Source organism: Procambarus clarkii, chromosome 52 (genome assembly GCF_040958095.1).
Source record: "Procambarus clarkii isolate CNS0578487 chromosome 52, FALCON_Pclarkii_2.0, whole genome shotgun sequence".
NCBI classification, from domain to species: domain Eukaryota; kingdom Metazoa; phylum Arthropoda; class Malacostraca; order Decapoda; family Cambaridae; genus Procambarus; species Procambarus clarkii.
The window spans coordinates 10,870,750-10,892,557 of NC_091201.1; the positions used below are offsets into that span (position 1 = coordinate 10,870,750).

The window sequence follows — 21,808 nt, forward strand, 5'->3', positions numbered from 1 at the left end:
CCATAGTGGTTGAGTTACTGTGACAGACAGTATCTTCCCGCTCTAAATCCATGGTGTCCTGGGTTGTGTAGTTCATTATTTTCCATAAAACTAGAAAGTTGATTCCTAATCACTCTTTCAAAAACTTTTATTATGCGAGATGTTAGTGCAACTGGTCTATAATTTTTTGCCAAGGCCTTACTACCCCCCCCTTGTGCTATATCGTTATATCTAAATCAGCCATATCTGCTGATTGATGCAGCAGATGGTATCTCCCCTGTATATAGGCTCTTTGTCCATATTATGCTGACCGCTCGCGCTTAAATTTTTTAAATGAATATTGAATTCCACGAGTCCGTCCCAGGAGCTGAGTGCATGGGCATATTGTCAATTTCTCTTTCAGTCTTCCGAGTTCGTGTTAATATCCGTTATATTATCTGCAGCTTGAATGTCATTCATAAAGAAGCTGTCTGGATCATCAACATTCATGTTGTTTATTGGTGTGCTAAACAGCCTCATACTGGCTTCTTAGAATTTCACTAATTTCTTTGTTGTCCTGTGTACGTCACAATTCCACACACAATGTTGACTAAGGCGTGTCTGGGATCACCCCGGCCCTTGAACCCTCATCACGGCCCTTGTCGATTTGTTCATTTGATATTGTTACGTTGCAACCGGGTTCTTTGCTGGTGGAACTAAAATTCTCGTATCCGGCCCCAAGTTAGTAGTGGCTTTCAAGGAGTGAGCTCGGTAATGCAAGTAAAACACAATGGTGGAGGTGCATTGAATACGACAGTTCATCAATTATCTCATATATAATCACTTCCCATCACCTCATATATAATCCTAAAGGAAGTATTACTACACTTAATATGTACACCAGTGTCTCTCTCATAGGACACTAAACTCTCCTCGAAGCTCAATCGATGCAGTCTTGTCAGCAACCGTGTTTCCTCGACCGTCCTGAGTTTCCAGTACCGTCCTCAACCAGTACTGGGAAACACCAACGAGTCAGGGTAGACTCGTTGGTCTACAGTCAAAACACAGTCTCACATGGTACTCTTCGTGCACGCCCACAATCACTCTTCAGCCTGGAGCTGGCAGAGAACATCAGCCTCACGCTGCTGGGCCTCTTCACGTACAACTACAAGGGTACCAAACCCCTGGCAGGAGCTTCTTGCAACTCGCTGGCACCTTACTGTCAGTCGTCTCTTCCGCTAGCCAGTCCCGGGTACACCGAATTCTGTCACTGCCACTTCACAGGCCGACAGTAGAACACTACACAGTTTTTCTCCGGCGGCGGCTCACTACTTCCGTAAAGCAGAATGGAGTAGAGAGCTATTGGCTGTGCTGGGAAGACTGACTGTCCTCGTACCACAGCAGCCCTACGTCGACTCTGTGGATACAGACACGTCATCAGTACATGGGACACTATGAAACGTCACTTACGTACTCTGACATAGACATACAACTTCTCCTCCTATAATAGATGGCACTGATTTTCTAGGCGCCACCTCACCAGAGGTCAGCACCAGCTACCTCTCGAGCTGACTAGGACAGGAATCTAGCGCCTCATGCTGGTATAATCCTGTCACCACTAGATGGCGTCGTCCAATTTGTGGGGGTTTCAGGAGCAGACTTTGTGGCATTGACGTCGCTGCTCCATGCTCCGACGATGGAATCGGGTTCGTAACAGATATATCACGCTATTGTGGTTACTGTGTGTACCATTCGTTTTCATCTTCAGAAACATGGATTAGTGAATGATTCACAACATGGCTTTATAAATGTTTAAAATTTTTTTCATTCAATTGTTCATTCATTCCGTTGTAATGAATCGATAGATATTTTTCCTAATATTCATTTGATATAATTCATTATATTGATATTGAAACAAAAGATTACGGTAATTTCGGTTACGATGGCTAGCTATGGGTTTATTTAAAACTAGCTGTACTCGGCTAGTACTAGCAGTCGGCTAGTTTATTTAAAACTAGCTGACTGAGGTTACCTACCTTGAGGTGCTTCCGGGGCTTAGCGTCCCCGCGGCCCGGTCGTCGACCAGGTGGACTGATCAACCAGACTGTTGGACGCGGCTGCTCGCAGCCTGACGTATGAGTCACAGCCTGGTTGATCAGGTATCCTTTGGAGGTACTTATCCAGTTCTCTCTAGAACACTGTGAGAGAATTGCCAGTTATGCCCCTTATGTGTAGTAGAAGCGTGTTGAACAGTCTCGGGCCTCTGATGTTGATAGAGTTCTCTCTGAGTACCTGTTGCACCTCCGCTTTTCAACAGGGGTATTCTGCACATCCTGCCATGTCTTCTGGTCTCATGTGATGTTATTTCTGTGTGCAGGTTTGGGACCAGCCCCTCTAATATTTTCCACGTGTAAATTATTATGTATCTCTCCCGCCTGCGCTCAAGGGAGTAAGGATTTAGACTCTTTAGTCGCCCACGAATTCCTGTGGCTCAGTCAGGTTAAATAGAAAAGAAAGAAAAGAGAAATCGCACGTTTCTAATGTTTAATTTCACAATGCATGTGGGTATATAATATTTGTTTTTGTTCCATTGTCTGTTGTGATATGGAGATTGTCTGGCCGCAAGAACAGCTCATTCATTCAGTCAATCGTGATTCCTACAATTGATTTGAATATTGAGACATACTTTTTCTGCCAATTATTCTTTTGACTTCACTAAATTTTAAAAGTTATGAGGCAATGAAATTCGTCCTGAGGTCATATCAACCAACACGATTCCATTCCCAATTTCCAGAAGTTTATGGGAGAATATCTCAGCTGATGGATCCTTTTGCAGCTGGACACGCATATTTGTAGGTAATTTTCACGTCTTTACGTGGCACCTTAACGTAGAGTATTTCAGGCAAGCATTTTTTACTTCCCCTGGTGTTGATCGAGGGATTACAGGTAATGTTTGCCTGAAATCTCCTGCAAGCAATGTTAATGCGTTCCCAAATGGTCTGATGTTTCCACGCAAATCTTGCAATGATCGAAAAAGAGCCTTAAGCGATTTTTTGTGGGCCATTGTGCATTCATCCCAACAATTGGTTTACATTTCTGCAATACTTTTCCCATGCTGGATGCTTTGGAAATGTTGCACGTGGGAGTTTCCATGAATTGCATGTTCCATGGCAGTTTCAAAGCCGTAGTAGCAGTTCTTCCACCTGGTAGCAACGTCGTAGCTATTCTATTGCCATTTTGGAATCGAAATGCTGTCAGAATCAGTCTAATTAGGAAGGTTTTACCAGTTCTTCTTGGCGCATCTGAGATGATTTATCAAACCCCGTTATAGACAGTTGGAATTATTTGATTGTAAATGCCTTTTCGCTCAAGCATTAGCTTAGGAATATTTGATTGCACATACGACAAGAGATCACCCGTGTTGTAATTTTGCTCACGACGCAATTCTACGTGGAACAAAGCAGCATCAGGTGATAGCATTTCCAATTGATTGGGAACTTTGTTCGCGATTTCTAAGTTCAAATCTTAAATCACTATCAACGCTCCATTGTAGATTTTTGCTGTGTAATTCATGTTCGTATTTGAATTTTTCTTGCGTATTTGACGGATAATATCTTCAGCCATGTGCGATTTATATTTCTCCCATAGCTCTGTTGGGGATGATGGAGAGCAGGTGGTCATTATGATTGCAAACAATACACGAATTTGATTTGTATGTTAATGCATACATCCCAGTGTCGGTCGTTATCCAATAAATTCAGAGCTTGATATGCACTACGGGAAGTGGCATGTGTTATGCCGTTTACAAATCTCAATGGCTGGAACTACGTTGGACCTGGCACATTTACCAACACCTGCGAAGAAAGAAGTATTAATCTTGATTGGGATGCACAGTGTACAGTCTGCCTATCGTAGTTTATTTGAATATGCCAAGTTGTCCGTCGACTTGCTCTCCTCGTTTGTGTCATTCAAATGATTTTCTACTGGCATTCCATTTGTAATGCGTAGGCACTTCCGAATTCAGCAGTTTCGCAAACGCATCATTTGTACATAACGTGAAGAAAGCAGTTAACGTTGTAGCCAGTGGATTCATAGCTGTGTGTGTTGCACATTTGCAACTGTGAAATAAACTTGTAATTTTCTTGTTTTCAAAACAAAAACACAAAATACTAACAAATATTTCAATTAAAACGCAGATCAATCATCACAGCTCAATTTCATCACCAATTGCACTGAAAATTGAGAAGAACTTAAAAAAACGAAATGAAAAACAATGAAAAAAGAAACAGATAAACTATATCTACAGATAAACTATATGAAATGAACGGTATGGTAAACAACACAGCTCAATTCCAACGCAATGTCACACAAAATAATTAAATCAAAATGAAAAAACATAAAAATCTATGAAAATTCAATTTATTAATGCAATCGGAAACATTGAAATGGAATCGTAACATATTTTGTATAGCGCGTGTTGCTCTTGCGTGCAACAGATGGCGCTGTTTTTCAAAAAGAGCATGTTTTTACAGGTCACAGGTGTGGCATCTAAACAGTAGGTATATAAAAACATGCATGTATTCGAATGGAATGTTGTGTCAAAATTTCAAAGCAATCGGTGAAGAACATATGGAGATTACAGCATGTGTTGCTCCTACATATTACAGATAGCGTTGTTTAAAAAAAAAACATGTTTTTTTCCTGTCACAGATGAGGCATGTATATAGTAGGTATATAAAAACACTAGCCTGTTTAAATGCAACGTTGTGTCAAAATTTCAAAGCAATCGGTAAAAAGGTTACGAAGATTTCTCTTACATGAAAAACACAGTTTTTAAGAAAAAAAACATTTTTTTTTCCAGCCACAGAGGTTACATCTATATAATATGTATATAAAAATCCGCTCGGAGGCGAATGGAACTTTCGGAGATTAGCGATTTTGAACAAACGAACATTTCCATTTTTATTTATATAGATGAGGATCAGTTATTAAAAAAAAAACTTCCATATCAGTATGTTAGATATGATAAGAACAAAATTAAAGCTATTAATTTAATGTTCTTGTATCTTCAGGACTTGAGAGAGAGAGAGACCACCAATCATGTCCCTGTTCATTTACTCAGAAGCAGAGGAAAGTGAAGAAGAGCAAGAAGAAAATGAAGAAAATGAAAGGAAAAAATTGAAAAAACTAAAAACAGTTATAGATGACTCTTCTGAAGAGGATGATGACGATGGTAAGTGATGCAAAAGTTCTCAATGCTGTTGTTGTTGTTGTTGTTATAGATTCAGCTACTCGGAACAAGTTATAAGTAGCACGGGCTATGGTGAGCCCGTAACTTTCCTAGCACAGAAGCGGGGCAAGTAGCACGGGCTATGGTGAGCCCGTAGTGGACTTTCCTGGCACAGGAGCGGTGCTGAATGTGAATGTGAAAGTTCTCATTGATTCCAAGACTTTGTATATATACTATGAATTTGTTTCATCCATACCTGATGAGGTTCTAGAATTTCTACTCCTCAAACCCGGCGCGAGGCCATGATTGAATTTTGAGAGCTTGGTCCAACGGTCTGTTGCTTGGAGCGTACCACATATCCACCATAGTCCAACAATTCTTGAAGAAAACTATCTAGTTTTATCTTTAAAAAATATCCGTCAATATTATGGCTGTGAGGTTGTTGAACAACCGTGGACCTCTCATGTTTATTCAGTGGTTTCGGGTTATTCATATGGCCCCCCTGTTCTTCATTGGTTGTATTCTGCATTTTCTTCCATGTCAATTACTCCAGTTTGTCATTTACTGTGTAGATTTGGGACCTGGGCCTCCAGTATTTTCCACGTGTATATCATTTGATATCTCTCCTTTCTCTTTCTATCGAGTACATTTGGAGAGCATTAAGATCACTTTGTCAATGAATTATTAGGACGTATCCCAATAATTTAGGTGCTTTATCTCGTTTATTTATGCCGTATATGTTCTTTGAAATCCCTCTATTTCAGCAATCTGCTTTCAGCAATCTTAAATAATTTGATATAAATGTATGATATAAATGTATTGTTAATGTTCTGATATATTTGTCATTTTTAACGAGACGTAGTTAAGAACAAAGGCAACTGCAGAAGGCCTATTGGCTCATACGAGGCAGCTCCTATCTATAACCACCCAAGCCCACTTATACATGTTCATGAAACAATCGAGGGACCGCACCTCCACCACATTACGCGGTAATTGGTTCCACAAATCAACAACCCTGTTACCGAACCAGTATTTACCCAAGTCTTTTCTAAATCTAAATTTATCTAATATATACCCAATGTTTTGTGTTCTGTCTTGTGTTGCTACTTTTAATGCCCTATTATTATCTACTTTGTTGTGTCCATTCATCCACTTGTAAACCTCTATCATGTCACCCCCTAACTCTTCGCCTTTCCAGTGAATGCAATTTAAGCTTTGTTAATCTTTCTTCATATGAAAAATTTCTAATTTGGGGAATTAACTTAGTCATCCTACGCTGGACACGTTCAAGTGAATTTATATCCATTCTGTAATACGGCGACCAAAACTAAACAGCATAATCTAAGTGGGGCCTAACCGGAGAGAGATATTGCTGAAGAACCACACCAGGTGTCTTGTTATTAAAGATTCGATTAATAAATCCCACTGTCCTATTTGCCTTATTACGAACATTCATGCATTTATACTTTTGTTTTAAATTCTTACTAATCATAACTCCCAGATCTCTTTCGCAATCCATCTTCGCAATATCAACACCATCAAGCTCGTATCTTGTAACTCTACCATCATTACCTAGACTCAGAACTTTACATTTATCAGCATTAAACTGCATCTGACAATCCTTTGACTATTTCAAAACCCTATTTAGATCAACTTGAAGTGATAGTGAGTCTTCTTCCGTATTAATTTCCCTACCTACCCTACCGATTTCTGTATCATCGGAAAATTTGCAGATGTTGCTACTCAAACCTTAATCTAAATCATTTATATATATTATAAACATCAGAGGTCCCAGGACAGAGCCTTGAGGCACTCCACTAACAACATTATCCCACTCTGACTTAACCCACATTTATACTAACTCTGTTTCCTTTGGTATAGCCATGCCCTAATCCAACTTAATATAGGACCCCCAATACCATGAGCCTCTATCTTTTTAATCAGTCTTTCATGTGGCACTGTATCATAAGCTTTGCTAAAGTCAAGATACGCAACATCACTGTCCTTACCACTATCAACTGCCTCAACTAAGCTAGAATAAAAAGATAACAAATTTGTTAAGCATGAACGGCCATTTATAAAAACATTTGCCACTCAATTATTAATTTATGTTTTTTTCAAGATGAAGACGAATTTTATTTGCAATTATCGATTCGAGTAACTTTCCCACAATAGACGTTAGGCAAATTGGCCGATAGTTTGACGCAAGTGATCTATCTCCTTTCTTAAAAACTGGTATCACATTAGCAACTTTCCAAAACTCTGGCACTCTGCCTGACTCTATTGATTTATTAAATATGGTAGACAGTGGGTCGCGAAGTTCCTCTTTGCATTCTTTAAGCACCCTGGCAAACACTTCATCCGGCCCTGGGGATTTGTTTGGTTTGAGTTTTACTATTTGTTTAATTACAACCTCCCTGGTAACTGCTAAACTAGTCAACCAGTCCTCGTCCCCACCCACATAGACTTGTTCGGCTGAAGGCATATCGTCAAGTTCCTCTTTAGTAAATACAGATATAAAATATTTATTAAAAATACTACGTTTTATACCTTAGTTGTTATTAAGTGTTGAAAATGAAACTAGGTGACTTGACATCAATCACAGTACTGTTAGTGGGCTCAGAAGCTTCCCATTGCTTAGTTATTATACCATATGGCCTTGCTTCTGTGCTTCCAAGTTTTTATACCATTATGCCTTGCTTCTGTGCTTCCAAGTTATTATACCATAAAGCCTTGCTTCTGTGCTTCCAAGTTATTATATCATAAAGCCTTGCTTCTGTGCTTCCAAGTTATTATATCCTAAAGCCTTGCTTCTGTGCTTCCAAGTTATTATACCATAAAGCATTTTGAAATATGCCAGACCTTCAAAACTTCAAGAAATGAAGGAAGTTGTCAGTTGTCAGAAATGTCAGTTGCTTAATTTAAAAACTGCAAAGGTGGTCGTTCTGGAGCCTGTTGAATTTTTGAACTATCTCATCAATATTTTAACTTGCTTAGCTAAATGAACTGTGGGGTTAATTCCTTAAGCCCATTATGTGTCTCTGTAATCTATATTATGGGCTGCATAATAAATGAACTAAACTAAGTAAAACTAATAAGAACAATACAATAAGACTAAAGAACTTTCATCGCATTCATCTCTGGTTATTTATTGATAGATGAAGAGAAAATTCGTGAAGAAAATAAAGACTTCATTAACGACGACGATGAAGAGGATGATGAAGGAGGTTCGGAGTCAGACAATGAAAAGTATGGCAAACGAAAACGGCGGAAGGACGATGAAGATAAAACAAACTACCTCGATGATGATGATATTGATCTTATTGAGGAGAACACTGGTATGAAACTTGACAGAAAGGTTAGTTTTCTCCAGTAATTATTGTAATATATATTTTGTTTATATTTATACAAGTTTCTTTACAGGATAGAAAAAGATAATTTGCATTTTTGTGTTTTAAAGAATGAAAAGAACTTGAATTTCACACCGTTTAGATGAATTAGAAACAAAATTGGGAAACCATTATTGCTTCTGCTGGCATATATATAAGTAGAGAAATATAATTTAAGATTAATTTCTGATATATATCTAATATATTTAATATATTTATATTTCAATTATATAAAAGTGTATTTATATAATACACAGTATACAGTATTTTTCAGAGTGAATGTTTTAAAAATAAGTTTTGGACACTTATACAATTTTTATGGTAAAATTTTAGTCAAAATTTTGATTAAATTTTCCTAGAAATATATGCTGATTCCAATTATAGCAAAAACCAATTCTGCTGTCTTGTAAATTCAAGATCTTACTAGATTTAAATAAATTTAAAAAAAATGTTCATTTAAAAAAGGGTTGACCAATATATAAAAAAAAGTTGTACTTTTAAACGTTTGACTGCTTCATAATATTGGCTGCCTCACTGACTTGGAGGTTGTGCTACAATGATAACCTAAGTAAGTCTCATCATCTAAGGTATAACCAAACCCTTGAATCATTTGAATTGTTTCGTGAGCGTGTAACATACTAAATCTCTAAATAAGATACTAAATTTACTAACATACTAAATAAGAACTATAATACTAGCATAGTACTATAGATTGTCTTCATGACAATTTTTTGTTTATGAATTAATGTATATATGTCTTGAATTTTTGTTTCACAGAGAAAGTATAAGCGTTTGAAGAGGATTGTGGATGAAGAATCTGACGAAGAAGAGGAAGATGTGCAGGGTCAGATTCGAAGAGAGATCTTCGACGGTTCAGACGTAAGTAAATCTCTGGAGTTTATGTTGTATTCAGTGCCACTTTATATGCATAAGCAGTGTTTATAAATTGTTTGTTTTCTGACGATGTTTATTAAGAGGTACCCTGTGTACTCACCTTACCCTAGTTGTGTTGGAGGGGATTAAGCTCCCGCCCCTCAACTATTAATCCCAGTGCTTCTCGAGCACTGCTTCCTAAGATCCTCGAGCTCTATCATAACTGCATTTAAAACTGTGGACTTAGCCTCCACCACATTATTTTCATTTACTAACAACTCTGACACTGTAAGAGTTTTTTCTAATGTTTCTGTGGCTTGTTTGGATACGCAGCTTCCCCCTGTATCCTCTTATGCGTATTCATCACATGTTAAATAATCCACCTGGTCTACCCTGTCGGTTCTCCTGAGAATTTTGTATGTGATGATCATGTCTCCCTTAGCTCTTCCATGTCGTTTGTAGTGTGTGATGTTTATTATGAGACACTGTGTGTGATGCTATCTCTCGGTCATTCTTCTTTGTTCTGCTCTAGTGGGTTAGAAATTTTGAATACAGTAAAATAGTTCGAGTGTGCCTTTTAGTCTATCCCTCTTACCTGCATAATTGACACTTTAATGAGAGATATTTCGTTATTGCTTAAATATTATTAGTTGTTTGATTCTGTTTCCTTCGTCTGTCATTCATAACTTTAATATCTGGTACCACAGGATGAGGAGGAGGATGGGGCCTCCGCTCTCCAACCCTCTACAGCACCCTGAAATGTATGCATCAGAGGAGGAAGAGTCTGATGAAGAGAATTTCATTGTTGATGACAAGACACCCAATGTCAAACAGGAGAGGATGGCTATGCTTGAACCTGGTGGAATGGAGGTTGCCCGTGAAATATTCGGCGGTGATTATCATGTTGAGGACTTTGAACAACATGAAGGTATGTGTTTTGTCAAATTTAAATGTAAATTAAATTATAATGTGGCAGACTAGGTATGTCACACTATTCTCACTTCTCAGATGTACAATCTGAGAAGTTTTCCTTCTTCCTGTTCTCACTCCAGGATTGGAGAGACATCTTTTATTTTGACATTATATTTTGTGTATTTTATTATTGCAGTTTGCTCTCTCTCTCTCTCTCTCTCTCTCTCTCTCTCTCTCTCTCTCTCTCTCTCTCTCTCTCTCTCTCTCTCTCTCTCTCTCTCTCTCTCTCTCTCTCTCTCTCTCTCTCTCTCTCTCTCTCTCTCTCTCTCTCTCTCTCTCTCTCTCTCTCTCTCTCTCTCTCTCTCTCTCTCTCTCTCTCTCTCTCTCTCTCTCTCTCTCCCTCCCTCTCTCTCTCTCTCTCTCTCTCCCTCTCCCTCTCTCTCTCTCTCCCTCTCTCTCTCTCTCTCCCTCCCTCTCTCTCTCTCTCTCTCTCTCTCTCCCTCTCCCTCTCCCTCTCTCTCCCTCTCCCTCTCCCTCTCTCTCCCTCTCCCTCTCCCTCTCTCTCTCTCTCCCTCCCTCTCTCTCTCCCTCTCTCTCTCTCTCTCCCTCCCTCTCTCTCTCTCTCTCTCTCTCCCTCTCCCTCTCCCTCTCTCTCCCTCTCCCTCTCCCTCTCTCTCCCTCTCCCTCTCCCTCTCTCTCTCTCTCCCTCCCTCTCCCTCTCCCTCTCTCTCCCTCTCCCTCTCTCTCTCTCCCTCCCTCTCTCTCTCTCTCTCTCTCTCCCTCTCCCTCTCCCTCTCTCTCCCTCTCCCTCTCCCTCTCTCTCTCTCTCCCTCCCTCTCTCTCTCTCTCTCTCTCTCTCTCTCTCTCTCTCTCTCTCTCTCTCTCTCTCTCTCTCTCTCTCTCTCTCTCTCTCTCTCTCTCTCTCTCTCTCTCTCTCTTTCTCTCTCTCTCTCTCTCTCTCTCTCTCTCTCTCTCTCTCTCTCTCTCTCTCTCTCTCTCTCTCTCTCTCTCTCTCTCTCTCTCTCTCTCTCTCTCTCTCTAAGTTGGAAAAACAATTTGAAAAAACTTTGATGTGGACAATCAAACCTACATTTCAACCATCAGCGTCGTTGTGCCTTGCATATTCACTCAATGGGAGATTTTGCTGCCCAACAAAAATATTCATAATATTGACTAGAAGTTTAAAAAGTTTTCTTTAATTTAATAACAAATTCGATACTTGCATGCAGGATCTTAAATATTTACCCTCTAATTTCTTATGTTGTAATATTCATGTTTTTTGTATTAAAAAAAGAATGGGAGGAGCGTGAAAATGATGATGATGACCATGAGAACGATGAAAAAGGCGATGAGGGACGAGAGCATCCCCGAGGTCGCAAGGATCGCGGGAATCAAGTCAAGAAGACTATCTTTGAGGTATGTTATGAGGAGCAACTGCAAGCCACAAGATTTTACACACATTGTGTAATTATCATTAAGGAAGGCATTTATATTTTCACAACGGCCAGAGAGAGGCTGTTGTTTGTGTAGAATATGTTAATAAAGACAATGTGGGAAGTTATGAGTAAAAGATATGAATTAAGAGTGAAGGAAGAGTGCGTCCATGTGGGTCAGTTCATTGTACATAAAATTAGAGCGAAGATTATTTTGGCTAATTTGAGGGCAAGAAGGTCAAGATATTACATACTACATGTGAGTGTGATGGAGCAAGAATTTCGTGGTCGGGAAAAAAGATGCAGTTTATTGAGGGCCAAAATGTTTAAATCTTGTTTACGTTAAGTTACAAGACACAGTACACTCACTGTAAAAGGTGAGTGTACTTGCTCACCTTTTGAAAGGCTTGAAGCGAAAGACTTGCTTGATGTGAAAGATATGGTGACCTGTAAATCATTCTCATCTTAAAAAACAAAACAGTCCTATTTTCTACTTGTTTGGTATAATGAGAATACTTACCTCCTGCAAGAAGATTTTCGGGCAGGGAGGCAGCAAATATTATTTAACCTGTCTCAGTAGTAATTTGGGGACCTGGATATAAATTAGTTTTAGATCATGCACTAGGGAAAAGTGCTGCTGAATATCGTAGGCGGCTGTCGTACCTGGCTTGAGGCATTTAATCTCAACCCGACCTACATTATGAAAGTAGGAGACAAAATGTTGGTGGTGGTGATGAAGATCAAGTTAATGAGTGTGTGGCAACATTAATTACGCATACAAATATAAATGCTATTCTTTCAGGTATTTGAACCTAGTGAATTAGAGCGAGGCCATTTGACTGACCAAGATCATCAAATCCGGAAGCTGGATATTCCCGAGAGATTCCAGCTGAGGCGGATACCTGTGACTCGCACCCGTGGAGATGGTGACGATCGCTCAGCAGATAAAGAGCTGACTCAAGAAGCCAAGTGGATTTATCACCATGCATTCTTCAGGCCATTTATATCTAATCAGGTAGTTAATTTGCTTTTGTTGAAAAGTATAAATAATAAGAATATACATGTATTTCTTCTCAATTTGATGCGCAGGGCTAAAGTTCCTCCAAAATTCCAATACATAATGCAATAGTGGCATCTGTTCTACAAATATGACACTAACTGTTGAGTTTATTACCTCCCAGCAGCACTTTTAACCAAGTCTGAGCCTGTGTATGGCTACTGCAATGTCTCTGGATATCTTTTTGGTACCCAGTGGCTGTCCGTACCGCATCGCAGTGGGTCTTCCTTCCGGTACTTTGGCTCTATGTAAAAGTCGCTCTGTGGCGACTTTTGATAGTTGGGAGTATTTCTTCTTGATTTGATCCTTAATCTGTGAAAAACTTGGAGGTATTTGAACCTGTACAGCAGGTAGAGCAGTGGCAGTTTCTGCTAGTTAGTCTGCCTTTCATTACCATCTATTCCAATGTGACTGATTGACAGTCCTAGATTGTGTGCTTCTTTTCCTTTATGTAGGATTTCAGTGATAAGTTGTATATTATCTCTGATGGATAACAATGCCTGGAACGAAGATTTAGATTCGATATGAATGGAGACATCATGTAAATTATTCGCAATTGCATAATTTATGGCCTCCTTCAGGGCATATAACCATGATGCAATGCAACCATGATGCTTCTGAAAGCTTCATGGTTGTTAGTGTGAACTGCTGCCCCAGCATATCTCTTTCTTGATCAACTGATCCATCTGTGAAGATGAAAGTGGTGTTTGGTCTTGAGATAATTTCCATTTTTGTTCTATGACTGCTTTGAGGGTCTGAGAGTCCCATGCTGATGTTTAAACTGATAATCCTTCAATGATTATCTAGACTAGATTTTTACCATGGAAGCTGCCAAATATGTTAATGGTTTATCATCTCTTTTGTTTTTATTAGTCCTTTTTTGGGGAATCTTTCAGGTCCACTTTCTGTAGAGATCAGATTATCCGTCCATCCACTTGTTCTATATAGAAGGTTTCTCTGTAGCGATCTGTGAAAGCTCTCTTTAATTGACTGTCTGACGGTGATTCCAAAAATTTTTGCTGTTATGATGGCTATTCTTTGTTTGATCCTGTTTTCTTACGCTGGTAAGTTGGTTTCCATTCTTAGATTCTCTCGACGTGTCTATATAGGTTCTCCCATTACTGAGGTGGAGTTGTAATGTAAGAGCTGGAGCAGCATAGCCAATGAGTGACTTAACTGCCTGCAAAAACGTAGTCCATTTTGAGTACTAGTAAAAATGCACTATCTCTAAGACTTGTCAGGAAGAACACAGCTGAGTTTTCAACGATGGCATTTTTTCGATGCAGAAGATATTCAATTTGTCGAATGAATTTCAACTGGTTGTCCATTATGACTCCAAGGTATTAAAAAGAGGTAACCAACTCAATTTCGTGTCCTTGTATTGCGAATCTGTTGTCGTGAATTGTCATTTTAACGGCCATTGTTTTGGTATTATTGCTGTTTATTTTCAGTGCTATGCGTTCCGCTTCCCTGTTGATTATCTCTAGGCTTTTTTGTGTATGGTTCATGGCGTTTTTGCCATTGATGATGACCACAAAGTCGTCGGCTATAAATTATACAACAATACCATTATTTTGTACAGGAGGGGCGTGAAAAGGCAAGGCATGGCTCGCACAAGGATACTAATACGATCCAGAAAATATACAACGCCCTAAACTTGATGAGGAACCAAACCTTCGAAATTCCATTTATAGCCTTTTATAGGAAGGAAGAGGTCTGCCCTGAATTAAACATTCGTGATTTATGGAAAATCTATCGTTGGGATGAAAAGGTATTGTTACTAAATATCAACTTAATTATATCAGATAAACCATTTATGAAAAATATCAACTTAGTTATATCAGATAAAGCGTTCGAAATTTGATGTTTAATAATCTTTTATTCTCTAAGAAAATTTAAATTTGTGGAATGAACTTTTTTTAAGATATGCTAAAAGATTCTGTATATGATATATTGAAAAAGTGCCTAATCATGATGCAGCACAGGTTTGAACTACAACCAATTAGTCTGATATCAGTGATAAAGCACGTCGCAGCTTTAAAATGCAAAGAGCCAGCATCAAGGGTTCGACAGACAACCTAGATGCTGAACTTGTATCCATTATAAATTACAGATTGACACGAATTATCTAAAATTTTATATCATGAATTATAAATGATGAATAAGTATTGTAATTATTAAAGATGCACAAATCAATAATGCACTAACCCTTAAATACTTAACTTGTAAATTTTTTCACAGTGGTGTCAACTGAAGTATCGCAAGGAGAACTTGCGGTCACTCTTCCAGTCAATGAGAGAATACCAAGGTGATCACATCACGAAGGACCCAGATGGTTCACATCTAGAAAATATGCGCATTCTTCAGGAGGAGGACATTGTAAGGTGAGATGACATATTACATTATGTAAAACACTTGCCGTCATGCCATTATGTAAAGCATTTATTCAACTCTGGGGATGACATGAGTCTGGGGATTCATGTACTGGTGGAGTAATAACCCAGTTTCTATTCAGAGTTACACAATATTCGGACTCGTCACTTGCGCCAACTAACTGTAGCCTAACATGATCCTAGCAGTTACTATATAACACTATCGCGTGGATGTTTGTGCGAACATATATAAGTACGAACAAGCCTGAATGGTCCCCAGGCATGTAGTTTTCAAGAGCATATATAAATAATATAGGCGCTGGAACTAAATAACTTCTAATATTCTGGTGTTAAATGGCATTTAAATTTTTAAAAATATTATTGCTTGCCTTAAATCAAACAATGATGATAAACATTTTGTTTTATTTTCCAGAATTGAGGAGATTGAAACTTCAGAACAGTTCAATGATTATTACAAACTTTTCCTGCTTCACTATGGCAAAGATCAGCTATCAATGCGTGACCACATGAATACCAAGCACAGGAAGCAGAGAACAGCACCAAGAGTCACTAGGGGTTTTAAGAAGCATGATCATGGTGAACGGGACCAAAATGGTGCTGGTATTGAGGATGGGAAGATACAGAGGAAAGTAGATGAATATGAGGATACAGAGGATGCAGATGAATATGAGAAGAGTGGTAATAATAAAAACAAGAAAGGTTCATTGAGAGCTAATGAGGATGTAGAAAAAGAGGTGGAGACAGAAATAGAAGAACAAATGGAGGAAGAAAATCACGAATCTGAGGAAGACTCTGAGTCTTTGAGAAGAGTTGTTCGAAAACACGAGTATGAACTTCTGCGGAAGGCTGGTATTGGTGAGTATCTATTTGCATGATTGCTTCAATGCCCCCATTTAGGTTACTTAGTTCAAGTTTGGCCTCCATATTATAGTACTGAAATATTTTCTCTTGAATCCATACAGAGAAGGATGATTGATGCCAGGTATTAGGAAACCTCTCTTATGAAGAGAGATATAAGAGAGATCTTATATCTAGAAAAGATATAGAGATATAGAAAAGATATAGAAAAATTATGAGTAAGAGGTAACATAAAAGAGATGATTGAGATTGGGGCATTGATATTGCTTTGAGGCATTGTTAGAAGTATTATTTTTTTCTTTCTAATGTTAAAATATGAATAAAAAACTTTTATTACAATCTTTCTAATAAATATATATGTATATGACATACTATGGCCGGGATTGAGTGAGGAAGTGCAGCAGTAAACAGGTGTTGTCAGCGGTCTGCTTAAGCCTCGTCCGGGGCGAGAATTGTCGCCAAGATAATTTTACTTAATTATTTCAGTGTCTGATTAAATTTAAATTTTTGGTTTCATACAGTAATATTGAAGATAAATATTCAATTTGATAAATATGTGTAAATAACGAAAATTAACACGTGATTAACACGAAAATTTGATAAATGTATATTATAAAATGTGCAGAATATCACTATACTTAAAAATAATTTGCATGCTAGACATGAATATTATGAAGATTAAACCACACACCAGAAGATGAGGAGACGACGACGTTTCGACCACCATTATCGACTATATTAATTATCGATTATTATTATTATAGACACATTAATGATTGCGACAATCGAATTGATAATGGTCATCAGACTTGCCACGCATATTTTGAACGTAATTCTTATAGCACGCATACAATATAATTTTTGTCGTAGTTCTTACCATTTTTTGTCCACGTGCGGTGTTGCATTGGGCTCAATATTATTATTTGTCATAGAAGGCGTATAGATAGATTAGTGTCACTAATTAGTTAATTATCATATTCTTATGAAAATTTATATTCTTAACTGTATGATCAAATAATCATTCTGCTTTTACTGATACGACACTATATGCACACTCATATATCTTCATTTTTGTGCACTTTAACGAACCACGAAGAGCATAAATTCCGTGATTTGAATTTAGATTTGGTTTGTATCATTGTTTATCTAGTTGTTAGCATAAACAATATTACATAACAAAGTAACTATTGATATGCAATATTCATAACACATTTTTAACCATTAACTTGTTTAAAATTTAAATTTTTGTTTGTTATTGATTCCAAACTCAAACTTTCAGAGTCACTTACAAATAAATTTGGCCTGACTGCTGAGCAGTTTGGTGAGAACCTACGTGATAACTATCAGAGGTTTGATGTTCAACAATGGCCAGAGGACCCCACGAGGGAAGCTAAGCAGCTCATTTCCAAGTAAGTAATGAGATAGTTGAATGATTTATCTGTAAATATACAGCTAATGGTTCTAATCACGAAATCACGTACAGCTAATCACGAAAAATAAACACGTGATATAAAAACGTGATATAAAAATCTGAACCCTCTCAATTCTGGTACTAATAACGTTGCAAAACACGACTAAAAACTCACTCCTGCTTTAATCCATCACTAAAAAAGGACTCTCAATTCACTAATTTAACCGCATCATCCTACTGAAAGTGTAAAATAAATCAAGGATATAGTTAAGACAAATGGATAGAATTTTAGCATTCCTTTGCGCTATGAATGTGCAAATGGCTAGAGATGAAGGGGTTTTGCCTAAATTTTGCACCTTTTGTTCAACGTTTTCCATATATTTGAATTAAAGAATGTGGGTAATAAAAAGAGGACATAACTCCTGAAAATGTCCTTAAATCTCAGCTATATGGTAAAAAAAATATTTTGTAGATTTTATAATAGTTATTACTTCATTACACTAAAAGTAGTTTTTATTAAGTATTCCTCATGAAATATGATGAAAACTTTATATTTTCAGAATATGCAGCACCCCAGAGCGAGTCCTTGAAGTAGCTGTTAGGATGGTTGGTTGGCAGCTGGCTTGTGAACCCTTAATAAGACGCACAGTTAGAGAAGTATACTTTAAACGTGCCAGAATCAGTAGCAGGCCCACTCCTCAGGGTGTGAACATCATTGATGAACATCATTCACTTTATGAACTTTAATATTTAAAGGATAAACCAGTCATAGATCTACAGGGTGACCAATTCCTTCGTCTCAAATGTGGTGTTGAAGACAAACTGTTGACCGTTAGCTTTTCCGATACCATTGAAGGAAGTACAACTAAGACTTACAACATGAAAGTTTGTAGGCAATTGAATTTGCCTACAAACGGATTATTGAAGATCTTAAAAGGGAATTGTCTCAACGTTTGCTCCAGGAATCGAATGATCACGTGATGGAAAAGTGTTGCAGTAAACTCAATAACTGGATAAAAATTGCACCCTATAACCCCGGAGACTTTTCTGGTGAAGACGAAGACTGGGATACTGAAAAAGGCTTCAGAGTATTTTCTATTGCATTTGTTCCAGACCTTTCCCAGGCAGCATTTGGTTGTTGCATTGACATTGACGGTGATTGTTGTGAATATATTCGTCTCCCACATTTACTCAAACGGCGCAATGCTTACAATGAAAGAGACGCTTTGGCTAAAAAAAGTGATATTAGGCGCATGCAGGATTTTTTTACTCGCTGTAAACCACATGTTATTTCCATATGTGGACAGTCTCGAGAAGCTCTCATGGTTAAGGAAGACCTGATTCAAATTCTCAAAGATCTAGAAAAACAAGAAAGGTTTCCTAAAATAAATACAGAAATCATTGACAATAACCTAGCTCACATATATGCAATGTCCAAGAAAGGAGAAGCAGATTTCCTTGATTACCCTCCACTATTACGGCAGGCTATATCAGTTGGTCGACGTGTTCAGGATCCATTGATTGAATTCTCGCAGCTATGTAATGCTGGTGAAGAATTACTTAACATTAAGTTCCACAGTCTACAGGACCAATTAAACTCTAAGGAACTACTCGATGCTCTGTACACTGAATTCGTCAACTGCACTAATGAAGTTGGGGTCGACCTAAATCGTGCCGTAGCACATCCATATACACAGAACTTGGTCCAGTTTGTTTGTGGTTTAGGACCACGAAAGGCCAACCTTCTTATTAGGAATTTGAAGCAGAATAATCATCGTCTAGAAAACAGGAACCAGTTAGTTGTGAACTTCCACATGGGTCCAAAGATATTCATTAACTGTGCAGGATTTATTAAAATAGACACCAATGCTTTGGGTGACAGTGATAATTATATAGACGTTCTAGATTCTACCAGAATTCATCCAGAAGCTTATGACTGGGCTCGAAAAATGGTTTTTGATGCACTAGATTATGAAGATGAAAATGGAGAACCTGCAGAAGCCTTGAAGGAAATCTTAGAAACTCCAGAGAAACTTAGTGAGCTTGATCTTAAAGCTTTTGCTAATGAACTACAGAACCAGGGCTTTGGCAAGAAGAACACAACTTTGTATGACATTAAACGTGAGCTGAAACATAGATACAGAGATTTTAGGTCAACCTACAGGTCTCCGACGCCAGAAGAAGTTTTCAGTATCTTGACTAAGGAGTCGCCGGAGACTTTTTATGTGGGTAAGCTTGTTCAGGCTACCGTCACAAATTTTATTCATCGCAAACTCCGTCGAGATCAAGTGGATAATGCCTATCCTGTCAGAACTGAAGGTACAGGTCTTTGGCAGTGTCCCTTCTGTCTTAAAAATTATTTTCCTGAACTAAGTGAAGTGTGGAATCACTTTGATGCCGGTGATTGCCCAGGTCCAGTCATAGGAATTAAAGTTCGATTAGATAACGGAATATCAGGTTTCATCAGTATAAAAAACTTGTCGGATAAAACGGTGATAAATCCAGCAGAAAGAGTGAGACGAGATTGTTTAGTTCTTTGTCGTATCATGAAAATTTATCCTGATAAATTTTCAGTTGATCTCACGTCACGATCATCAGACCTGCAGGACCGAAATAACAAGTGGAAGGCTCCAAAAGACACTTATTATGACCATGAGGCTGAAGAAAAAGATTTAAATTTGGACAGGAAAAAGATGGACCAAAAAGCAAGTCGGTATCAAAAGCGAGTGATTGTTCATCCCTCTTTCAGAAACATTGACTATAATGAAGCTGAAAAGGTTATGCAGCAATTGGAGCAAGGAGAGGTGATCATACGACCATCAAGTAAAGGCATTAATCATCTCACTGCTACCTGGAAAGTTACAACAGGAATCTGTCAGCATATCGATGTGCTGGAACAAGCTAAGCAATATGACTTTTCTCTTGGTCAGAAACTATGGATTGGAAATGAAGAATTTGATGATTTGGATGAAATTATTACCAGACACATTTTACCTATGGCCAGTAACATAAGACAAATACTTGAACACAAATATTACAAGGAGTCTATCATGGGCAATAAGGAGAAAGCAGCAGAGTTACTGAAAGAGGAGAAAAGGAAAAATCCGAAGTCGATCCCGTATATCTTTTCGCCTAGGAAGGATTTGCCAGGAAAGTTTCTCATGTCATATTTACCAAGAGCGAAAGTGATCCATGAATTTGTAACTGTCAATCCTGAAGGTTTGAAGTTTAGGCAGAAAATACAATTCCTAAATCTTGCCGGACTACTTAATTGGTTTAAGCAGAATTTCCATAGAACATTATCAGGTGCAACACCAAGAATGATGTCCACAGGCACGTCATACATGGGCAACTCAACACCATATCTTATGGGTGTTGATGCCTTCACAATTCAGAAAGTGGCTCAGAACCTAAATCCACAAATGCTGCATAACCTCTCCCAGGCAGCCACTAATACACCTTGTAGTGTCAACACTTCTGGAGGATTCTCTCATGGTTTCTCAAAATACGCTAATACTCCTTACACACCTTCAGATCAGACACCATTCATGACACCGTATGCCACTCCGGGGCCATCCACCATACCTCGATATAATGGACACAGACACTTGTGCCATCAAACCCAACTCCCTCACATCAATATGAGGCAGCATATTCTCAGCATATGATGACCAAAGTAACTGGACACTTACCTCAGCCATCTCGCTGTGGATCCCCAGTTAGCAGCCAAGCAAAAAAAAAGGATTGCAAAATGGCAGCAGATGCTTTGGTGGAAGTTAACGGTGCGACTAATGGACATAATAGACGAAGGATGACGCCACAATGGAATGCTGGAAACCAGTCAACACCTCGCAATACTAATCAATATAATGTCCGCACACCTCGCCATACTCCTCAATATGATGACCACACATCTCGCAATACTCCGCGATATAATAACTAAACACCTCGCCTTTTCCATGGTTAAATTCATCATCATCCATTCACGCGCTAACATGAGCACTGGTGGAGACCAAACACTACCCTATGATGATGAATGCCATATATGTCTTTGGTATTGATGACAAAGTTATCTCACTACCTTCAAATTGTATGTTTGTATATATAATTTGTACAGTTAAAGAATAAGGAACTGTATTTAATCATTACAATAAGTACTGTAATTAAAAAAATTGTTCACGTAACTATGGTATTTTTACCAGGGCAGTCTTCAGTTAAAAGATGTAGTTTTCTGTACCTACATTCATCATGTTTTATAGCATGTGAACGCTGTAATTTTGGATAAAAAAAAATA

The 21,808-nt window shown here is 38.2% G+C and overlaps 1 pseudogene; it reads left to right on the top strand.

Annotated features, from left to right (window-relative positions):
- Positions 1-5,058: 5,058 nt before the first annotated feature.
- On the top strand, positions 5,059-21,481 carry LOC123763741 (transcription elongation factor SPT6-like; annotated as a pseudogene).
- Positions 21,482-21,808: the final 327 nt, after the last annotated feature.